Source organism: Anomaloglossus baeobatrachus, chromosome 5, assembly GCF_048569485.1.
Source record: "Anomaloglossus baeobatrachus isolate aAnoBae1 chromosome 5, aAnoBae1.hap1, whole genome shotgun sequence".
NCBI classification, from domain to species: Eukaryota; Metazoa; Chordata; class Amphibia; order Anura; family Aromobatidae; genus Anomaloglossus; species Anomaloglossus baeobatrachus.
This window is the reverse complement of record NC_134357.1, coordinates 209,052,031-209,075,767: the sequence shown is the minus strand read 5'-3', so window position 1 is coordinate 209,075,767 and position 23,737 is coordinate 209,052,031.

Genomic DNA, 23,737 nt, shown 5'->3' with positions numbered 1-23,737 from the left:
CGCTCGCTCGGCTTACCTGCGGTGATGAAGTCCCGCCATCCCGACCTCAGCGCTGTCACTGTCCTCCATGGCCGCCGCTTGTCACATCACCTATCGCTTCCGACCCGAGACTGACACTGGCGGTGACGTCACGGACCTCTCGCGATACTTGATGTGAAGGAGCCAGTCATTGACCTCAGTGACAGGGGCTGTCAGTGTGCTGGAGATCAGCGCAGGTAATGTACCTCGCTGACAGCAGCACTTGTCATGCCCTGCAGTGACCTGGGCTGACCCATTGATGTTAGCTCAGGTCACTGCACTGCTCTCCCAGCCAATGGGGAACATCCTGCTCTTCATTGACTGGGACAGTGTGCATCGTCATGGCAACCCCTTGGATTACACCAGACCTGGATTTGTTTTTCAATCTAATAAATTGGTTAAAGAGGGAATGTTTTGGGGAGTGTTTTTTCAAATAAAAATGTGTTTGTCGTCTATTTTTTTTTTATTACTGACTGGGTTGGTGATGTCGGGTATCTGATAGACGCCTGACCTCACCAACCCCAGGGCTTGATGCCAGGTGACATTACACATCTGGTATTAACCCCAAATATTACCCCGTTTGCCACCGCACCAGGGCGCGGGATGAGCTGGGGCGAAGCACCAGGATTGGCGCATCTAATGGATGCGCCACTTCTGGGGCGGCTGCGGCCTGCTATTTTTAGGCTGGGGAGATTCCAATAACCATGGACCTCCCTAGTCTGAGAATATCAGGCCCCAGCTGTCTGCTTTACCTTGGCTGGTGATCCAATTTTGGGGGACCCCTACGTGTTTTTTTTTTTAATTATTTATTTAATTTAAAATAACAGTGTGGGGGGCCCTCAGTTTTGGATTACCAGCCAAGGTGAGGTTGCCAGCTGTGGTCTGCAGGCTGCAGCCGTCTGCTTTACCCTAGCTGGCTACAAAACTAGGGGGAACCCTATGTCATTTTTTTTTCATTTTTTTGGCTAAATACAAAGCTAAGCACCCCTTAGTGCCACATGAAAGGCACCAAAGGGTGTTCCACTTTTTCTCCATTTTTTTCTCCACTTTCTCTCCACTTTTTCTCCACTTTTTCTCCATTTTTTTCTCCACTTATTCTCCACTTTTTCTCCACTTTCTCCACTTTTTCTCCACTTTTTTCTCCACTTTTTCTCCTCTTATGCTCCACTTTTTCTCCTCTTAATCTCCACTTTTTCTCCACTTTTTCTCCACTTTTTCTCCACTTTTTCTCCACTTTTTTCTCCACTTTTTCTCCTCTTATGCTCCACTTTTTCTCCACTTTTTCTGCACTTTTTCTCCACTTTTTCTCCACGTTTTCTCCACGTTTTCTCCACTTTTTTCTCCACTTTTTCTCCTCTTATGCTCCACTTTTTCTCCACTTTTTCTCCACTTTTTCTCCTCTTAATCTCCACTTTTTCTCCACTTTTTCTCCACTTTTTCTCCACTTTTTCTCCACTTTTTTCTCCACTTTTTCTCCACTTTTTCTCCTCTTATGCTCCACTTTTTCTCCACTTTTTCTCCACGTTTTCTCCACGTTTTCTCCACTTTTTTCTCCACTTTTTCTCCTCTTATGCTCCACTTTTTCTCCACTTTTTCTCCACTTTTTCTCCTCTTAATCTCCACTTTTTCTCCACTTTTTCTCCACTTTTTCTCCACTTTTTCTCCACTTTTTCTCCACTTTTTTCTCCACTTTTTCTCCACTTTTTCTCCTCTTATGCTCCACTTTTTCTCCACTTTTTCTCCACTTTTTCTCCACTTTTTCTCCACTTTTTCTCCTCTTATGCTCCACTTTTTCTCCTCTTATGCTCCACTTTTTCTCCACTTTTTCTCCACTTTTTTCTCCACTTTTTCTCCTCTTATGCTCCACTTTTTCTCCACTTTTTCTCCACTTTTTCTCCACTTTTTCTCCTCTTATGCTCCACTTTTTCTCCACTTTTTCTCCATTTTTTTCTCCACTTATTCTCCACTTTTTCTCCTCTTATTCTCCACTTTTTCTCCACTTTTTCTCCACTTTTTCTCCTCTTATTCTCCACTTTTTCTCCACTTTTTCTCCATTTTTTTCTCCACTTTCTCCACTTTTTCTCCACTTTTTTCTCCACTTTTTCTCCTCTTATGCTCCACTTTTTCTCCTCTTAATCTCCACTTTTTCTCCACTTTTTCTCCACTTTTTCTCCACTTTTTTCTCCACTTTTTCTCCTCTTATGCTCCACTTTTTCTCCACTTTTTCTCCACTTTTTCTCCACTTTTTCTCCTCTTAATCTCCACTTTTTCTCCTCTTATGCTCCACTTTTTCTCCACTTTTTCTCCACTTTTTCTCCACTTTTTCTCCACTTTTTCTCCTCTTATGCTCCACTTTTTCTCCACTTTTTCTCCTCTTAATCTCCACTTTTTCTGCTCTTATGCTCCACTTTTTCTCCACTTTTTCTCCTCTTATGCTCCACTTTTTCTCCACTTTTTCTCCACTTTTTCTCCTCTTATGCTCCACGTTTTCTCCACTTTTTCTCCACTTTTTTCTCCACTTTTTCTCCTCTTATGCTCCACTTTTTCTCCACTTTTTCTCCACTTTTTCTCCACTTATGCTCCACTTTTTCTCCACTTTTTCTCCACTTTTTTCTCCACTTTTTCTCCTCTTAATCTCCACTTTTTCTCCACTTTTTCTCCACTTTTTCTCCACTTTTTCTCCACTTTTTTCTCCACTTTTTCTCCACTTTTTCTCCTCTTATGTTCCACTTATTCTCCACTTTTTCTCCACTTTTTCTCTACTTTTTCTATGGTCGGTCTACCCATTAGCTCTGCCATGCATAGTGTAGCTCTACACCTACTGCACATGTTACTTTATGATTGACATCTCTTTCGTACCAGAGCTGTCTAAGCCTACTCTGACCCCATATTTGTCATTACTATATTGTCCTTGTACTGTATTATGACATTTGTATCATGTGTTTCATTTCTTGCTGTGTTGCAATTTTTTTGCTGCATCCCAATTGTACCTCTACATTGTTCGAGTTTATGTTATTGTTCTCTCACTCTTATGTGATACTGATTATTGTCATTTTTCATGATTACATGCAGATAAGTCCAATCTGACGAAGGCTCAGGCCGAAACGTCATTTGTAACTTGTTTTGGACAAAAACATATATGCTTATGAAAAAAAAATTTTCTTAATACGGACCAATAAAGAGTGATTTTGCATTACTATCCGTTGTGACTTACTGACTTAGTCTGGGAGATATAGAGTGCCGAGGTTACTCACTAATTTTATCTATTATTACCTCTGAGCACCTATATACCAGTGAGCAGAGCTTCCTCTACAGTAGTTCTCCTGATTAGGCATGCCCTTACCTCATGAGCAGGGCATTGCAGCTTTGGTAGCAACCATTACGACATGGACTCTGCTGCTGTGGACCCGGGGAGAGTGAGTGCAGATTCATTGCACCCACACTCCTCACATGAAGGGTCCGCACTCCTAGAAAATGGGGGATACGTTCCCTGAGTGTCTCCCCCCCATATTCTAGACGGTCCAGAGTCGTCGTGGGACCCCTTTATTTTTTTTCTTACAATAAATTGGTGAAAGAGGAAATGTTTTGGGGACTGTTTTTTCAAATAAATTTCTTTTGTCGATTTTTTGTTTTTGTTAGTACTGACAGTTTATGATGTTGGGTATCTAATAGACGCCATGACATCACAAACTGCTGGGCTTGATCTCAGGTGACTTTACAGCTAGTATCAACCCGATTTATTACCCCGTTTGCCACTGCACCAGGGCACGGGATGAGCTGGGGTGAAGCGCCAGGATTGGCGCATCTAGTGGATGCGCCACGTCTGGGGTGCCTGCGGCCTGCTATTTTTAGGCTGTGAAGGCCCAATAACTATGGACCTTCCCACCCTGAGAATACCAGACCACAGCTGTCCGCTTTACCTTGGCTGGTGATCCAATTTGGGGGGTCCCCTACTTTTATTGTGTAATTATTAATATTTATAAAATAATTATAAAAAAGAGCCTGAGGGGACCTCCACATTGGATCCCCAACCACGGTAAAGCTGCCAGCTGTGGTTTTCAGGCTACAGCCGTCTGCTTTACCCTAGCTGGCTATCAAAAATGGGGGGACCCAACGTAATTTTTTTTTTTTAACTATTTTTTAAATAGAAAAAATTAATGGGCTTCCCTGTATTTTGATTGCCAACCAAGGTAACGGCAGGCAGATGGGGGTGGCAACCCATAGCTGTCTGCTTTATCTGCGCTGAGAATCAAAAATACCGCGGAGCGCTACGTCATTTTTTTAAAGATTTATTTTTACAGCACTGTGATGTCCAGCAATCAAAATACAGGGAAGCCCATTTTATTTTTAGTTATTTAAATAAATAATTAAAAAAAATATATGTTAGCTCCCACTGCATTTTTTGTATTGCTAGCTAAGGGTAATCCAAGCAGCTACTGGCTGCTAACCCCCACTGCTTGGTGTTACCTTCACTGGCAATGGAAAATCCAGGGAAGCATTTTTTTTTTTTTTTGCCAAAAAGCTACAAAAAAAGGACGTGAGCTTCGCCATATTTTTGTATGCTAGCCAGGTATAGCAGGCAGGTGCTGGAAGAGTTGGATACAGCGCCAGAAGATGGCGCTTCTATGAAAATGCCATTTTCTGAGGTGGCTGCAGACTGCAATTCGCAGCAGTGGGGCCCAGAAAGCTCAGGCCAACCGGTGGTGCGGATTCCAATCCCAGCTGCCTAGTTGTACCTGGCTGGACACAAAAATGGGGCAAAGCCTACGTCATTTGTTTTCTAATTATTTCATGAAATTCATGAAATAATAAAAAAAGGGCTTCCCTTTATTTTTGGTTCCCAGCCGGGTACAAATAGGCAACTGGGGGTTGGGGGCAGCCGTACCTGCCTGCTGTACCTGGCTAGCATACAAAAATATGGCGAAGCCACATAATTTTTTCAGGGGGCAAAAAACTTCTGCATACAGTCCTGGATGGAGTATGCTGAGCCTTGTAGTTCTGCAGCTGCTGTCTGTCTGTATGGAGAAGAGCAGACAGCAGCTGCAGAACTACAAGGCTCAGCATACTCCATCCAGGACTGTATGCAGAAGTTTTTTGCCCACCAAAAAAATGACGTGGGCTTCGCCATATTTTTGTATGCTAGCCAGGTACAGCTGGCAGCCACGGGCTGCCTCCAACCCCCAGTTGCCTATTTGTACCCGGCTGGGAACCAAAAATATAGGGAAGCCCGTTTTTTTTAATTATTTCACTTATTTCATGAAATAATTAAAAAACAAATGACGTGGGCTTCGCCCTATTTTTGTGTCCAGCCGGGTACAACTAGGCAGCTGGGGATTGGAATCCGCAGCACAGGTTAGCCCGAGGTTTGTGGGCGCCTCTGCTGCGGATTTCAGTCCGCAGCCGTCCCAGAAAATGGCGCTCTCATAGAAGCGCCATCATCTGGCGCTGTATCCAACTCTTCCAACAGCCCTGGAGCCGGGTGGCTTGTTGGGTAATCATGAGTTAATACTGGCTTTGTTTTACCAGCCAGCATTAAGCCAGAGATTCTTAATGTCAGGCACGTTTGACCCGGCCATTAAGAATCTCCAATAAAGGGTTAAAAAAAGACACCACACAGAGAAAAAATACTTTAATAGAAATAAATACACAGACACATTAGAGACTCCATCTTTATTACCCCCTGTCAGCCCTCCACGATCCTGCTCTTCTGTCTTCTTTCTTTCTAGTGTAGTAGTAGTGACGATTGTAGTGAGGGGCATCACTTGGGGCTGGGGAACCTCCATCCTAACTACAATGCTCACTACAATCGGGAAGCAGCGTGCAGCCTTCACTCCGTGAGTGATCACTGCTGGCTGCTAGCGGTAACGCTGACAGACGCGTTACCATAGCAACGGTGCTCCCGGAGCCGCGGTTAGCGGTGACGTCACCGCTAACTGCGTTGCTATGGCAACGGTGATCTCCGTTAATGACCGGCTGTGTCAGCCGGTCCCTAACGGAACGGGGAGTCGACCGTGTGCTAGAGCATGTCGCCGGTACACGGCGATACACATATGTGCACCGTGTACCGGAGAGATGCACTCGCAGGTCCTACATGACGTGTCATAGTCATGTGACCAGTCTGTAGCCAATGAGATAATAGCCACGTGACTGGTCACATGGCTATTTTGACGTCACGATAGGTCCTGCTTCTCTGCTGGCAGTGCAGGTCACCGGGAGGATTCAGCGATCATCGGATGGAATAGCGGCAGGAGACAGAGTGCAGAAGGGATCGCGAGGACCGGTAAGTGTTATGGCAATGTTTATTAACTGTTTGTGTACATTTATAATGCATTTTTATGTGTTTGTGATTGCCTCCCATTATAGCCTATACGTTCGAGTTCGGTTCGTCGAACGTTCGACGAACCGAACTCGAACGGGAGCCCCGTTCGGCGAACCGGCCTCGAGCCGAACCGGGACCGGTTCGCTCATCTCTACTGTCCACATTGTCACTGGACAGACGCGTGCGGTTATCTGTCAGCACACACCCAGCAGCACTGTAGATACGTTCAGGGACAACGCTGGCAGCTGTATTATGGGGAGATAAGGTATGCACACCAGTGACTATGTAAGGGGAATACATGTAATAGCAGAAACTGCTGTGTGAATACTGACATGAAAAATTCAATAGCTATATGTAAGAATGAAATGTGAAAAATGGAACCTGCATTACTGCCATGAATATATGAATAAAGAGAAATTTAGCTACTGAATTGATCAATGCAATAGAGCCCCAACACTACGCCAAAGTATTTCTCTACGTTGGGGTCCCTAGCTTGTGTGTGTCCTCTCATGCAGTTAAAAAACTTACCGTGTATGGGAAGCTGAGACCCAGGCTATATATACGATGTGGATTGGCAATAGGTGTGTATGGGGAGGGTTCACAAACGAAAAACTGCTAACAAATAAGAAATAACGTTTGGAAATCCATTCTATGACTGAACTGGGTGCAAAAACCTAAAAAAACATCACTATGGGGAGATAAGGTATGCACACCACTGACTATGTAAGGGGAATACATGTAATAGCAGAAACTGCTGTGTGAATACTGACATGAAAAATTCAACAGCTATATGTAAGAATGAAATGTGAAAAATGGAACCTGCATTACTGCCATGAATATATGAATAAAGAGAAATTTAGCTACTGAATTGATCAATGCAATAGAGCCCCAACACTACGCCAAAGTATTTCTCTACGTTGGGGTCCCTAGCTTGTGTGTGTCCTCTCATGCAGTTAAAAAACTTACCGTGTATGGGAAGCTGAGACCCAGGCTATATATACGATGTGGATTGGCAATAGGTGTGTATGGGGAGGGTTCACAAACGAAAAACTGCTAACAAATAAGAAATAACGTTTGGAACTCCATTCTATGTCTGAACTGGGTGCAAAAACCTAAAAAAACATCACTATGGGGAGATAAGGTATGCACACCAGTGACTATGTAAGGGGAATACATGTAATAGCAGAAACTGCTGTGTGAATACTGACATGAAAAATTCAATAGCTATATGTAAGAATGAAATGTGAAAAATGGAACCTGCATTACTGCCATGAATATATGAATAAAGAGAAATTTAGCTACTGAATTGATCAATGCAATAGAGCCCCAACACTACGCCAAAGTATTTCTCTACGTTGGGGTCCCTAGCTTGTGTGTGTCCTCTCATGCAGTTAAAAAACTTACCGTGTATGGGAAGCTGAGACCCAGGCTATATATACGATGTGGATTGGCAATAGGTGTGTATGGGGAGGGTTCACAAACGAAAAACTGCTAACAAATAAGAAATAACGTTTGGAACTCCATTCTATGTCTGAACTGGGTGCAAAAACCTAAAAAAACATCACTATGGGGAGATAAGGTATGCACACCAGCGACTATGTAAGGGGAATACATGTAATAGCAGAAACTGCTGTGTGAATACTGACATGAAAAATTCAATAGCTATATGTAAGAATGAAATGTGAAAAATGGAACCTGCATTACTGCCATGAATATATGAATAAAGAGGAATTTAGCTACTGAATTGATCAATGCAATAGAGCCCCAACACTACGCCAAAGTATTTCTCTACGTTGGGGTCCCTAGCTTGTGTGTGTCCTCTCATGCAGTTAAAAAACTTACCGTGTATGGGAAGCTGAGACCCAGGCTATATATACGATGTGGATTGGCAATAGGTGTGTATGGGGAGGGTTCACAAACTAAAAACTGCTAACAAATAAGAAATAACGTTTGGAACTCCATTCTATGTCTGAACTGGGTGCAAAAACCTAAAAAAACATCACTATGGGGAGATAAGGTATGCACACCAGTGACTATGTAAGGGGAATACATGTAACAGCAGAAACTGCTGTGTGAATACTGACATGAAAAATTCAATAGCTATATGTAAGAATGAAATGTGAAAAATGGAACCTGCATTACTGCCAATAGAATAGAGAAATACTTTGGCGTAGTGTTGGGGCTCTATTGCATTGATCAATTCAGTAGCTAAATTTCTCTATATTCATATATTCATGGCAGTAATGCAGGTTCCATTTTTCACATTTCATTCTTACATATAGCTATAGAATTTTTCATGTCAGTATTCACACAGCAGTTTCTGCTATTACATGTATTCCCCTTACATAGTCACTGGTGTGCATACCTTATCTCCCCATAGTGATGTTTTTTTAGGTTTTTGCACCCAGTTCAGACATAGAATGGAGTTCCAAACGTTATTTCTTATTTGTTAGCAGTTTTTCGTTTGTGAACCCTCCCCATACACACCTATTGCCAATCCACATCGTATATATAGCCTGGGTCTCAGCTTCCCATACACGGTAAGTTTTTTAACTGCATGAGAGGACACACACAAGCTAGGGACCCCAACGTAGAGAAATGCTTTGGCGTAGTGTTGGGGCTCTATTGCATTGATCAATTCAGTAGCTAAATTTCTCTTTATTCATATATTCATGGCAGTAATGCAGGTTCCATTTTTCACATTTCATTCTTACATATAGCTATTGAATTTTTCATGTCAGTATTCACACAGCAGTTTCTGCTATTACATGTATTCCCCTTACATAGTCACTGGTGTGCATACCTTATCTCCCCATAGTGATGTTTTTTTAGGTTTTTGCACCCAGTTCAGACATAGAATGGAGTTCCAAACGCTGGCAGCTGGACACGGCAAAATCTCCAAGGCGTAACTGGAGAGCTCTGGCCATTTTTCAAGATTTAAAGCCCAAAATGAGCAAGGCTCCATTTGCAAAGTCATGGCATCAATGTTCATTTGGAGATACTCCTGTATCATCCTCTCCAGCCGTTGACTATGTGTCAGACTTGTTGTCTCTGGTGGCCTTGCAAAGGACGGTCTAAAAAACAATTATGAAAAGATTCCATATAATTGCTGTTACCAGCACCAGATACGGTGCTACTGGTACGGGTAGACTGTTGAAGATGATGAGACCATCCCATGTTTGTCAAGTTACAACTGGGAGATTCAATTCCTGCACCTGCACGGTTGTTTGGTGGAAAAGCCGAGCTAAGATCGAGTAACAGCTTCTGCTGATACTCCTGCATACGTGAGTCCCTTTCTATGGCTGGAATTATGTCACAAAATTTGGACTTGTACCGGGGATCTGATAGTGTGGCAAGCCAGTAGTCATCATCACTTCTAATTTTGACAATACGAGGGTCATGTTGGAGGTAGTGCAGCAAGAAGGCGCTCATGTGTCTTGCGCAGCCATGCGGACCAAGTCCACGCTGTGTTTGTGGCATAGAGGTGCTAACCGTTCTTTCTTCCTCTGACATCTCCCCCCAACCTCTTTCAACTGAAATTTGACCAAGGTCTCCCTCATCCGCTGAGTCTTCCATGTCCATGGACAGTTCGTCATCCATTTCTTCATGTTCTCCTGCACCTTCCTCAACATTTCGCCTGCTACCATGCGCCCTTGTTGATCCCTGTCCCCCATGGTCCCATGCCTGCCGCGTTGGTGATGATGAACGTCTGGACCTTGGTGATGTTGTTTTCCCTTGCGCATATGAATCCTCCTGTAGTTTCTCCCCTTCCTGTTGTCCCACCCCCTGACTCCGAATAGTGTTTAGCGTGTGCTTCAGCATGTAAATGACTGGAATTGTCATGCTGATAATGGCTTTGTTAGCGCTAAACATATTCGTCGCCATGTCGAAACTGTGCAGAAGGGTGCATAGGTCCTTGATCTGAGACCACTCCATCAGGGTGATCTGCCCCACCTCTGCATCTCGTTGGCCCAAGCTATACGTCATGACGTATTGCACCAGGGCTCGGCGGTGCTGCCACAGTCGCTGTAACATGTGGACAGTCGAATTCCAGCGTGTCGCCACATCGCATTTCAGGCGATGAACTGGCAGGCCGAAAGACTTCTGGAGCGATGCAAGACGCTCAGCTGCGGCGGTTGAACGGCGGAAGTGAGCAGACAGTTTTCGTGCCCTGGTCAGAAGGCCATCTAGGCCGGGATAGTGTGTTAAAAATTGCTGGACAACAAGGTTCAACACGTGAGCCATACAAGGCACGTGTGTCACCTTGCCCAGGCGAAGGGCCGCACCCAGGTTTGCAGCATTGTCGCACACGGCCTTACCAGGCTGCAGGTTGAGTGGAGACAACCATTTATTAAACTAGGACCGCAGAGCTGACCACAACTCCTCAGCTGTGTGACTTCTATTCCCAAGACATGTCAAGCTAAAGACCCCCTGATGCCGTTGCGCTCTGCTGCCAGCATAGTAATGAGGGGTGCGTGATTCCTTCTGCGCAGTGTAAACGCTGGTGGCCTGACCAGGCAGGCTTGGGGCGGAGATGGAGGACCCAGATGAGGTGGAGGAGGCAGAAGCAGTGGCGGAACTTGGACAGACAGAGGATTGACACACAAGTCGTGGGGACGGCAAGACTTGTGCAGCAGACCCTTCACCATCTATCACCATAGTTACCCAGTGCCCAGTCAGCGACATGTAACGTCCCTGTCCATGCTTACTGGTCCAAGTATCGGTGGTGAAATGCACCCGTTGACACACAGAGTTTCTCAAGGAATCGGTGATGTTGTGTGTGACATGCTGGTGTAGCGCGGGCACACTTTCTTAGAGAAGTAGTGGCGACTGGGCATCTGGTACTGGGGCACAGCGACAGACATAAGGTCTCTAAAATCCTGTGTGTCCACCAGGCGGAAAGGCAGCATTTCGGTAGCCAAGAGCTTACAGAGGGATAAAGTCAACCTCTTAGCTTTGTCATGGGTCGCAGGAAATGGCCTTTTATTTGTCCACATCTGAGGGACAGAGATCTGGCTGCTGTGTGTAGACGGTGTTGAGTAGGGTGTCCCTTGAAAAATGCAGCTTTGTGAGGAAAGTGCAGGCGTAGACATGATGTCGCCTTCATCCAACGTTGGTGCTATCGATGTCTGAGAGAGCTGTACACACGTACTTGTTACCCCTTCCAAACCAACTGACGACCTACCAAGCAAACTGCCTGTTGCGGTTACAGTGGTGGAAGTTGTGCGTGGAAAACCAGGTGTGACAGCGGTCCCCACAGTCCTAGAAGATGAAGAGCGCGCGGATGCACTAGAAGGGGCAGGCGGTGGATGGTTCGCTCCGCTAGGCCGCATTGCAGCACGGTGAGCTTCCCACCGGGACATATGATATTTATTCATGTGACGATTCATGGAAGAAGTTGTCAAACTGCTGAGGTTTTGCCCTCTACTAACAGAATCACGACAAATTTTACAGATCACATAATTTGGGCGATCTTTTGCTATGTCAAAAAAGGACCAGGGTAGGCAAGGCTTAGAGGGCATGCAACCTTCTGATCCACCCCGACTAGTGCTCAGAGGGACAGTGGTGGCTGAGGATGCAGTTGTAGACGTGCTACCAGTACTCCTACTCTGTCCAGGAAGGCGCAAGGTAACTTCGTCGTCAGTTGCATCCTCCTCCACCCTCTCTGTTGACCTCCTCTTGGGCCTGACTGTGGGTTGACAGTAGGTGGGATCTAGAACTTCCACATCAATTGTTGTGTTTGCACTCCCCTCCCCCTCAGACCGAGCCTCTTCTTGCCCTGACCGAATATTTAAGTTGTCATCCCAATCTGGTATCTGCGTCTCATCGTCATCAGTATGTTCCGCATTGTCTATAGCAACAGGTGTTACAGTTTGTGAATGAGGGTCAACATTATGCTCAGAAACTTGGTCCTCACGGCCTGAATCAGAGTCACAAAGGTTCTGGGCATCACTGCAGACCATTTCCTGGTCTGTACTCACTGTAGCTTGGGAGCAGACTTCTGATTCCCAGGCTATAGTGTGACTGAACAGCTCTGCAGACTCAGCCATCTCAGTTCCACCATACTGTGCAGGGCGGATGGAGACTTCAGAGCTGGGAGAAAGCAAGTTTGATTGGGATGAAAACTCAGAGGACTGGTGTTTTTTGGATGCGGTAGTTGAGGTGGCGGAGAGGGCACTTGTTGGACCACTTGAGATCCATTCAAGCATTTTCCTTTTTTGGCCATCATCTACCTTTGTTCCAGTTGTTAGTGTCCGTAAAAAAAGGAGCACATCGGATTGTCCACGGTAAGTAGTAGACATCTTACTTTTGCTGGAAGATGGTCTATCTTCAGCAGATGTTAATGGAGCTTTGCCACCTTCCCCACGGACAAACCCTTTTTTTCCTTTTCCAACACGCCTCTTCCCCTTTCCACCAGCATCTGTCATTTTGCCACTCATTTTGATAGCGACAAGATTGTGCACTTAAAATGTGGTTGTAAAAATTGAGAGGTGGTGTAGATTTCAGCGGTGGTCTAGCTTTATTAACAGCAGAATAAAAACAATAATTATCCCTGACAATGCAACTACGGCCCTTAAACTGGCAGCAGTGTTTGCTAGTATAATGGCTTAGTAACAATGAGTTTGAGTGTGCAATGCAGGCAGACGTGCTGCAAATATCTTTGCACTAGTGGGACAATACAGAAGTCCAACAGCCACGTTTAGGATGCCACTAAGTTCACTCAGTGTTTGCTAGTATAATGGCTTAGTAACAATGAGTTTGAGTGTGCAATGCAGGCAGAGGTGCTGCAAATATCTTTGCACTAGTGGGACAATACAGAAGTCCAACAGCCACGTTTAGGATGCCACTAAGTTCACTCAGTGTTTGCTAGTATAATGGCTTAGTAACAATGAGTTTGAGTGTGCAATGCAGGCAGAGGTGCTGCAAATATCTTTGCACTAGTGGGACAATACAGAAGTCCAACAGCCACGTTTAGGATGCCACTAAGTTCACTCAGTGTTTGCTAGTATAATGACTTAGTAACAATGAGTTTGAGTGTGCAATGCAGGCAGAGGTGCTGCAAATATCTTTGCACTAGTGGGACAATACAGAAGTCCAACAGCCACGTTTAGGATGCCACTAAGTTCACTCAGTGTTTGCTAGTATAATGGCTTAGTAACAATGAGTTTGAGTGTGCAATGCAGGCAGAGGTGCTGCAAATATCTTTGCACTAGTGGGACAATACAGAAGTCCAACAGCAACGTTTAGGATGCCACTAAGTTCACTCAGTGTTTGCTAGTATAATGGCTTAGTAACAATGAGTTTGAGTGTGCAATGCAGGCAGAGGTGCTGCAAATATCTTTGAACTAGTGGGACAATACAGAAGTCCAACAGCCACGTTTAGGATGCCACTAAGTTCACTCAGTGTTTGCTAGTATAATGGCTTAGTAACAATAAGTTTGAGTGTGCAATGCAGGCAGAGGTGCTGCAAATATCTTTGCACTAGTGGGACAATACAGAAGTTCAACAGCCACGTTTAGGATGCCACTAAGTTCACTCAGTGTTTGCTAGTATAATGGCTTAGTAACAATGAGTTTGAGTGTGCAATGCAGGCAGAGATGCTGCAAATATCTTTGCACTAGTGGGACAATACAGAAGTCCAACAGCCACGTTTAGGATGCCACTAAGTTCACTCAGTGTTTGCTAGTATAATGGCTTAGTAACAATGAGTTTGAGTGTGCAATGCAGGCAGAGGTGCTGCAAATATCTTTGCACTAGTGGGACAAAACAAAAGTTTAACAGCCACGTTTAGGATGCCACTAAGTTCACTCAGTGTTTGCTGGTATAATGGCTTAGTAACAATGAGTTTGAGTGTGCAATGCAGGCAGAGGTGCTGCAAATATCTTTGCACTAGTGGGACAATACAGAAGTCCAATAGCCACGTTTAGGATGCCACTAAGTTCACTCAGTGTTTGCTAGTATAATGGCTTAGTAACAATGAGTTTGAGTGTGCAATGCAGGCAGAGGTGCTGCAAATATCTTTGCACTAGTGGGACAATACAGAAGTCCAACAGCCACGTTTAGGATGCCACTAAGTTCACTCAGTGTTTGCTAGTATAATGGCTTAGTAACAATGAGTTTGAGTGTGCAATACAGGCAGACGTGCTGCAAATATCTTTGCACTAGTGGGACAATACAAAAGTCTAACAGCCACGTTTAGGATGCCACTAAGTTCACTCAGTGTTTGCTGGTATAATGGCTTAGTAACAATGAGTTTGAGTGTGCAATGCAGGCAGAGGTGCTGCAAATATCTTTGCACTAGTGGGACAATACAGAAGTCCAACAGCCACGTTTAGGATGCCACTAAGTTCACTCAGTGTTTGCTAGTATAATGGCTTAGTAACAATGAGTTTGAGTGTGCAATGCAGGCAGACGTGCTGCAAATATCTTTGCACTAGTGGGACAATACAAAAGTCTAACAGCCACGTTTAGGATGCCACTAAGTTCTCTCAGTGTTTGCTAGTATAATGGCTTAGTAACAATGAGTTTGAGTGTGCAATGCAGGCAGAGGTGCGGCAAATATCTTTGCACTAGTGGGACAATACAGAAGTCCAACAGCCACGTTTAGGATGCCACTAAGTTCACTCAGTGTTTGCTAGTATAATGGCTTAGTAACAATGAGTTTGAGTGTGCAAAGGGCAGAAGGGTACAGTGGCAGGTTTGTGGGTCTCTGGGTAGAGGAAAGGAAGCCTGCCTTTCTATCCTTCCTAATGGGGAAATGTAGCGAGGAAATCCCTGACCTTAGCTACACAGACGCTGTCATCTTGTGTAGCTGTTAATCTCTGTTTTCACGGACCTGTCACCTATGGCTCTGACCCTGCCGGTATTAGCCCTTAAAAGGACTGATAGAAACTTCTATCCCTATTCTGTACAGCGCTGTGTATGGAGCGTACACAGCAGTATCGGAGATAGGAGCTGCGCCAGTGATGACTGACACCAAGGACGCAGAAGGCAGATAATGGCGTGCTGGAGGAAAATGTCCTTTTTTATAATGCAGGGACATGTGACATGGACATCCTATCACACATGCCGTTGCTTCTCTGGCTAAAATTCCACTTAGCTGTGTGTGTGTCTGGGATTGGCTGACATGCTGGCCCGCCCCACTACACGCGCGCGCTTAGGGAAGGAAGACAAGGAAAAAAAAAAAAAAATGGCGATCGCCATTATCCATACAGCAGTGATCTGAATGCGCTGTTCCCGCACACTATACACTGAAATTTCATAATAGTGTGAGTCACAGAGTGACTTACACTATTACAGCGGAGAGCCAGCTAGTAATTAGGTGGTCTTTTTGCTGCTAGAACCGTTCTCGAACGTATCTAGAACTATCGAGCTTTAGCAAAAAGCTCGAGTTCTAGTTCTATCTAGAACAGCCCCCAATATCACTCAAGCCGCGAACTGGAGAACCTCGATCCGCGAACCGCGCTTAACTCTAGTCTTTAGTAGAAAAGATGACAAGTGGGCGGGATTATAGCCGGGGGGATGCGCGCATAGGAAAGATCCGGCCCGCATGATCACCCCTGGCAACCCCAGCCTGGAGTGATCATGTATGTCTATATTCACTGCCCCCTGCGCCTCATCATCAGAGCGGGGGGCAGTGAATAAGTACGGTATACTCACCGGTCGTTTCCTGTAGCATTGCGATGTCTTCCTGTCTGCTGGCTACTGATGTGTGTAGAGAACAGTGAGCACAGCGATGACGTCTTTGCTGTACACACGGCTCCACACACATCAGCGGGCAGTCAGACAGGAGGACATCGCGATGCTGCAGGGAATGGGGACCGCCCAGCTCCACACAGGTCAGCGGCGCTGCTGATGACACAGGCAGGAAGATGAGCGATGCTGCTGGAATGAAGAAAGGTGAGTATAAATGCTTTTTTTTTCTGTGCCATAGGATACAGGCCATATACCAGGATAGGGGTAAATAGCAGGATGGGGGTATATATATCAGGATGGGGATATATAGCAGGATGGGGGTAAATAGCAGGATGGGGGAATATAGTAGCATGAGGGTATTTATCAGGATGGGGCTATATAGCAGAATGGGGCTATATAGCAGGATAGGGCTATATAGCAGGATGGGGGTATATAGTAGGATGGGGTATTTAGCAGGATGGGGGTACTTATCAGGATGGGGATATATAGCAGGATGGCGGTATTTATCAGGATGTTGGTATTTATCAGGATGGGGGTATATAGCATGATGGGGGTATTTATCAGGATGGGGGCTATACCAGGATGAGGGACATACAGTGCCTACAAGTAATATTCAACCCCCTGCAGATTTAGCAGGTTTGATAAGATGCAAATAAGTTAGAGCCTGCAAACTTCAAACAAGAGCAGGATTTATTAACAGATGCATAAATCTTACAAACCAACAAGTTATGTTGCTCAGTTAAATTTTAATAAATTTTCAACATAAAAGTGTGGGTCAATTATTATTCAACCCCTAGGTTTAATATTTTGTGGAATAACCCTTGTTTGCAATTACAGCTAATAATCGTCTTTTATAAGACCTGATCAGGCCGGCACAGGTCTCTGGAGTTATCTTGGCCCACTCCTCCATCCAGATCTTCTCCAAGTTATCTAGGTTCTTTGGGTGTCTCATGTGGACTTTAATCTTGAGCTCCTTCCACAAGTTTTCAATTGGATTAAGGTCAGGAGACTGACTAGGCCACTGCAACACCTTGATTTTTTCCCTCTTGAACCAGGCCTTGGTTTTCTTAGCTGTGTGCTTTGGGTCGTTGTCTTGTTGGAAGATGAAATGACGACCCATCTTAAGATCCTTGATGGAGGAGCGGAGGTTCTTGGCCAAAATCTCCAAGTAGGCCGTGCTATCCATCTTACCATGGATGCGGACCAGATGGCCAGGCCCCTTGGCTGAGAAACAGCCCCACAGCATGATGCTGCCACCACCATGCTTGACTGTAGGGATGGTATTCTTGGGGTCGTATGCAGTGCCATCCAGTCTGCAAACGTCACGTGTGTGGTTGGCACCAAAGATCTCGATCTTGGTCTCATCAGACCAGAGAACCTTGAACCAGTCTGTCTCAGAGTCCTCCAAGTGATCATGAGCAAACTGTAGACGAGCCTTGACATCACGCTTTGAAAGTAAAGGTACCTTATGGGCTCGTCTGGAACGAAGACCATTGCGGTGGAGTACGTTACTTATGGTATTGACTGAAACCAATGTCCCCACTGCCATGAGATCTTCCCGGAGCTCCTTCCTTGTTGTCCTTGGGTTAGCCTTGACTCTTCGGACAAGCCTGGCCTCGGCACGGGTGGAAACTTTCAAAGGCTGTCCAGGCCGTGGAAGGCTAACAGTAGTTCCATAAGCCTTCCACTTCCGGATGATGCTCCCAACAGTGGAGACAGGTAGCCCCAACTCCTTGGAAAGGGTTTTGTACCCCTTGCCAGCCTTGTGACCCTCCACGATCTTGTCTCTGATGGCCTTGGAATGCTCCTTTGTCTTTCCCATGTTGACCAAGTATGAGTGCTGTTCACAAGTTTGGGAAGGGTCTTAATTAGTCAGAAAAGGCTGGAAAAAGAGATAATTAATCCAAACATGTGAAGCTCATTGTTCTTTGTGCCTGAAATACTTCTTAATACTTTAGGGGAACCAAACAGAATTCTGGTGGTTTGAGGGGTTGAATAATAAATGACCCTCTGAATAAACTTTTCACAATTTAAAAAAAAAAAAAAAAAAGAAATAACATTCTTTTTTGCTGCAGTGCATTTCACACTTCTAGGCTGATCTACAGTCCAAATGTCACAATGCCAAGTTAATTCCGAATGTGTAAACCTGCTAAATCTGCAGGGGGTTGAATACTACTTGTAGGCACTGTATATACAAGGATGGGGATCATATACAAGGCAGGAGGATCATTACTAGAATGGGGTACCTTAGAAGAGAATTTGGGAACATTACCCCCATAACAGTGTCAGCAGCAGATGCTCGCCCCATAACCGTGTGCATTGACCACATTTTTTGCTTAAAATTTTATTTTACTTTTTTCCTACTCTAAAACCAGGGTGCGTCTTATGGTCCGGTGCGTCTTATAGTCCGAAAAATATGGTATCATTGTCTTTCCAAGCAGCTAGTACATAGAACATAATTGTAATATTATGACAAAGGATGCAGAAATACATTACCCCAATTCCTGAAACTGTATTTCTCTAAGATGTGAGAGAAAGCAAAAGTAAGGTACTAGTTGTTTCACTTGGTAAATTCCAGACTCTAAAATATAGGAACAAAACATCTTTCAAATGTCCCCATGTTCAATGCAATGCAAATATGGCTGCAAGTGCCATCTTGTCATGTATTTTAGATAGCTTCATATATAACACCAAATACTGTCCATAACATCTGTGTGTGTATCTCTGTTTATTTGTGTCTCTGTATCACTCTCTTTGTCTCTGTGTGTATCTCTGTATGTCTCTGTCTCTGTATCAGTCTCTGTGTCTCTGTCTGTGTGTCTCTGTATCATTCTCTGTGTGTCTCTGTGTGTGTCTGTCTGTGTGTCTGTGTGTTTCTGTATCAGTGTCTCTGTGTGTCTCTATGTATGTGCCTCTGTGTGTATGTGTCTGTGTGTGTGTCTCTGAGTGGCTTTGTATCAGTCTCTGTGTAGTTCTGTATCCATCTCTCTGTGTGTCTCTGTGTTTCTCTGTGTGTCTCTGTATCAGTCTCTCTGTGTGTGTGTCTCTGCCTCTATGTGTCTCTACCTCTGAGTATCTCTTTCTGTGTGTCTTTCTGTCTGTCTGTCTTTGTTTTTGTGTGTCTTTCTGTATCAGTCTATGGGTGTATGTCTGTCTTTGTATGTCTGTCTCTGTATAAGTCTGTGTGTGTCTGTATGTGTCTCTGTGTGCATGTCTCTGTCTGTGTGTCTGTGTGTTTCCATGTGTGTCTCTGTGTGTGTTGTGAATGTCAGTTATGCTTTTGCTGCTGTGAGGCTCCCTCTTGTGGCCAGGAATAATTTGGACGGAGACCAGGTGTGCTGGAGCATTGGGCGTTTCCATTGCTAACTCTCTGCCTATTTAAACCCTGGCTTCCTGGCAGGCTGAGCCGGTTATCATTGTCCTGTAGCTCTCCAGCCTTTTCATCTTGCTTCTGAACACATCTACCCCAGATAAGTGCTTGGTTTTTTCCTATGTTGTTTTTGTTCTTTTGTTCTTATCTGGGTTGTCAATTATTGTGGTTGTTTTCAGTTTATTTGCATGCAGGAATTTTCCCCCTCTGTTGCTTTGCTGGGAAGCTCCCTGCAGCCATGTTTGGAGTTTTGCTGCTATAAGTCCATGTGTTTGTTGCTTCTTGAATTTGTAATTGTTCCTGTTTTCTGTTCATTGGTTTGACAAGAGCGCCTGATATAGGACAGAGTGCAGATCGTGCGATCTGAGGACTTTTTTGTACTATCAGGTAATTGTAGGGTTTTTCTCTAGCCACCATCAGCCCCTTTCCTATCCTTTCCTATTTAGTCAGTGGGGCCTCACCTTTGCTGATCATATCATCCATCTGTGTATTGTATTTTCCTATATCACCATAGTCTTTGAATGTGGAGGGCTTGCAATACCTTTTGCAGTCTATTTATGAGGCAGAGAGTTATTCATCCTTCCTTGCTTTAGGATAGCTAGTTCTCCAGCTGGGTTTGCGGTGCGTAGGATGTTAGTTCACCCCTCAGCTACTTCTAGTGTTGATGATTAGTACGGGGATGGCGGCCAGATTAGTTGCCAATGCTCTTGTCCCCTTTTGCAAATGATCTATTGGGATCTTCCATGGTTCCGGATCATAACAGTATAACCGGCCTACAATTTAAAGGGTACTCTTAAGAAGGAAAAAAATCTCTTTTTCTTTGGGTTCCGTGGAAGATATTTTTCTAGCATGGATGAATTGGGTGAGTGTGTTGCTCATCTTCATGCTACGGTTCGCCATATAGAGTCTTATCTTGTACAGATTCCCCTTGCAGAGCTTAAGATTCCCGTTCATGAATTTTTTTCGGGAGATAGGTCGAGATTTTTGAGCTTCAAAAATATTTGTAAATTATTTTTTGACCTGCACCTTAAGTCCTCAGGGAATCCCGTACAGCAGGTCAAGATTTTTATCTCCTTACTGCATGGTGACCCTCAGGACTGGGCCTTCTCTTTGGCATCTGATCATCCGATTCTCAGTGATGTGGACTCCTTTTTTTGAGGTATTGGGATTATTATAGGACAAACCCAGTATTGTGGTCCAAGCAGAAAAGGCCTTGTTTGTCCTTAACTCAGGGTCTGGAGTCTGCAGAAACTTTTTATCAGAAATTTCGAAAGTGGGCGGTCCTTACCAAATGGAATGATGACGCGCTTGCAGCTCTTTTTCGGAAGGGTATTGCTGATGATGTGAAGGATGTAATGGTGGGATTCCCCATCCCTTCTGGTCTTGATGCCTCTATCACCTTAGCCATTCAGATTGATAGGCGGTTACGTGAGCACAGGAAGATACCTGCTGCTTTTGTACCTGTGGAACAGCCTTTGGAGCCTATGGAGTGTCATAGGATCCTCTCTAATGCTGGTCGGCAGGGGTTCAGACGGAAGAATAGACTGTGCGTCTATTGTGGAGACGCTTCTCATAATATCTCTGTCTGCCCTAAATGTAAAAGGAGATTGGCTAGTTCTGTTACTGTGGGTTCTTTGCAACCAAAGTTTCTTTTGTCTGTCACACTGATTTGCTCATTGTCTTCATTTTCTGCACTGGCCTTTGTGGACTTTGTGGAGGGGCACCACTCAATTTGATGGATTTTGGGTTTGCCAGGGATTGTAGTTTTCCCATGGTTCCTTTGCAAACTCCTATTCCTTTAAGGGGCATTGATGTTACTATCCCTTTGGCAGAAAATAAACCCCAATATTGGATCCAGGTGACTATGAGAGCAGCAGCAGCGCATCAGGAAACTTGTAAATTTTTACTATTGCAAAATTTACATGATACTTTGATACTAGGATTTCCGTGGTTGCAGACCCATAATCCAGTCCTTGACTGGAGGTCCTTGTAGGTAGCTAGTTGGGGTTGTCAGTGTGTGCATCAGGACCTTTCTGTGCCGTCCACGTCTGCTCAGACAATTGATGTTCCGGCTTTCTTGTCTGATTTCCGTGATGTATTTAATGACCAGGAATCTAATTCTCTGCCCCCACACCGGAATAATGACTATGCCATTGAGTTGGTGCCCGGTTGTCAATTTCATAAGGGGCGGATTTTCAACTTGTCGGTGCCTGAACATGATGCCATGCGATCATACATCAGGGAATCATTGGAGCAGGGGCACATTCGGCCCTCATATTCTCCTTTGGGTGCTGGCTTTTTCTTTGTTGCTAACAAAGATGGGTCGTTGAGACCTTGTATTGATTACCGCCTTCTTAATAAAATCATGGTCAAATATCAGTAACCTTTGCCTTTGATGTCTGATCTTTTCTCTAGAGTGAGGAGTGCCAAATGGTTGATCTTAAGCGGGCGTACAATCTCATCCGTATTAAGGAGGGTGATGAATGGAAGACTGCTTTTAATACTCCTGAGGGGCATTTTGAGTACCTAGTGATGCCTTTTGGGCTCACTAATGCCCCCCCCCCCCCCCCCCCCCCCGTCTTCCAGGCTTTCATAAATGACATTTTCCGGGACCTTATTGGTAAACTTTTGATTGTCTATTTGGATGACATCTTGATTTTTTCTGATGATTGGGACTCTCATTTTGAGAAAGTACGGGCTGTTTTTCAGATACTCAAGGATAATGCACTTTACGTTAAGGGGTCAAAGTGCCTCTTTGGGGTGCAAAAGATTTCATTTTTGGGATTCATTTTGTCTCCCTCTGCTATCCAAATGGACCTGGTTAAGGTTCAGGCTATTTCCGACTGGGTGCCACCGACTTCTCTAAAATCCCTTCAGCAGATTTTGGGGTTTGCGAATTTTTATCGTATATTTATAGCAAATTTTTCTAGCATTATAAAACCTCTGACAGATTTGACCAAGAAGTGAGCTGATGCTGAGAATTGGACCCCAGAGGCAATTGTGGCCTTCCAGGAGTTTAAAAGGCGTTTCACTTCTACCCCGGTCCTGCAGCAACCTGATGTGTCTCGCCCATTTCAAGTTGAGATAGATGCCTCAGAGATCAGAGCAGGAGCTTTTCTGTCTCAACGAGACTCTATTTCGTTTAAACTTAAGCCATGTGCCTTTTTCTCTCGGACGTTTGCTCCTTCTGAATGGAATTATGATGTGGGCAACCGGGAATTATTGGCTATGAAGTGGGCGTTTGAAGAATGGAGACATTGGTTGGAAGGGGCTAGACATCAAGTTGTGGTGCTTACGGACCACAAGAATCTTACCTATCTGGAATCTGCCAAGAGGTTGAATCCTCGGCAGGCCAGGTGGGCTTTGTTTTTTACTCGGTTTAATTTTGTGGTCTCTTTTCTGCCGGGCACCAAGAATGCTAAGGCCGATGCCCTTTCTAGGAGTTTCTGTGCTGACTCTTTGGAGGTTGCCGAGCCGTCCCCTATCCTGAATGATGGTGTAGTTCTCTCGGCCATTTCGCCTGATCTGCGGTTGGCACTGGCGGGATTTCAGGGGGATAAACCTGAGAGATGTCCTGCGGGGAAACTGTTTGTCCTGGACCAATGGAGAACCTGAGTTGTCTCTGAGGTTCATTGCTCTGTTTTGGCGGGTCATCCTGGCATTTTTGGTACTCTGGATCTTGTGACCCGCTCTTTTTGGTGGCCTTCCCTGTCCCGGGATGTCTGTAGTTTTGTACAGTCGTGTGGAGTTTGTTCTAGGTGCAAGCCCTGTTGTTCACGTTCTAGTGGGCTATTATTGCCTTTGCTGGTACCTAAGAGACCTTGGATGCACATCTCTATGGATTTTATTTCGGAGCTACCCATCTCTCAGAAAATGACTGTGATTTGGGTAATCTGTGATAGATTCTCCAAGATGGTCCACTTAGTCCCATTATCTAAGTTGCCGTCTTCATCAGAGTTGGTGCCTTTGCTTTTCCAACTTGTTGTTCGTTTCCCGAAAACATTGTTTCTGACAGAGGAGTGCAGTTCATATCCAGATTTTGGAGGATTTTTTGTTCCAAATTGGGTGTTCAGCTATCTTTCTCCTTGGCGTTTTATCCTCAGACCAATGGTCAGACTGAAAGGGCTAACCAGACCCTGGAGACCTATTTATGGTGTTTTGTTTCTGTGGATCAGGATGATTGGGTTTCATTTTTGCCTTTGACTGAGTTTGCCCTTAACAATAGGGCTAGCTCTACCACATTGGTGTCTCCATTTTTCTGCAATTTTGGGTATCACCCCAGGTTCTTCTCGGGGCAGCTTGAAGCATCTGACTGTCCGGGGGTGGATTCAGTG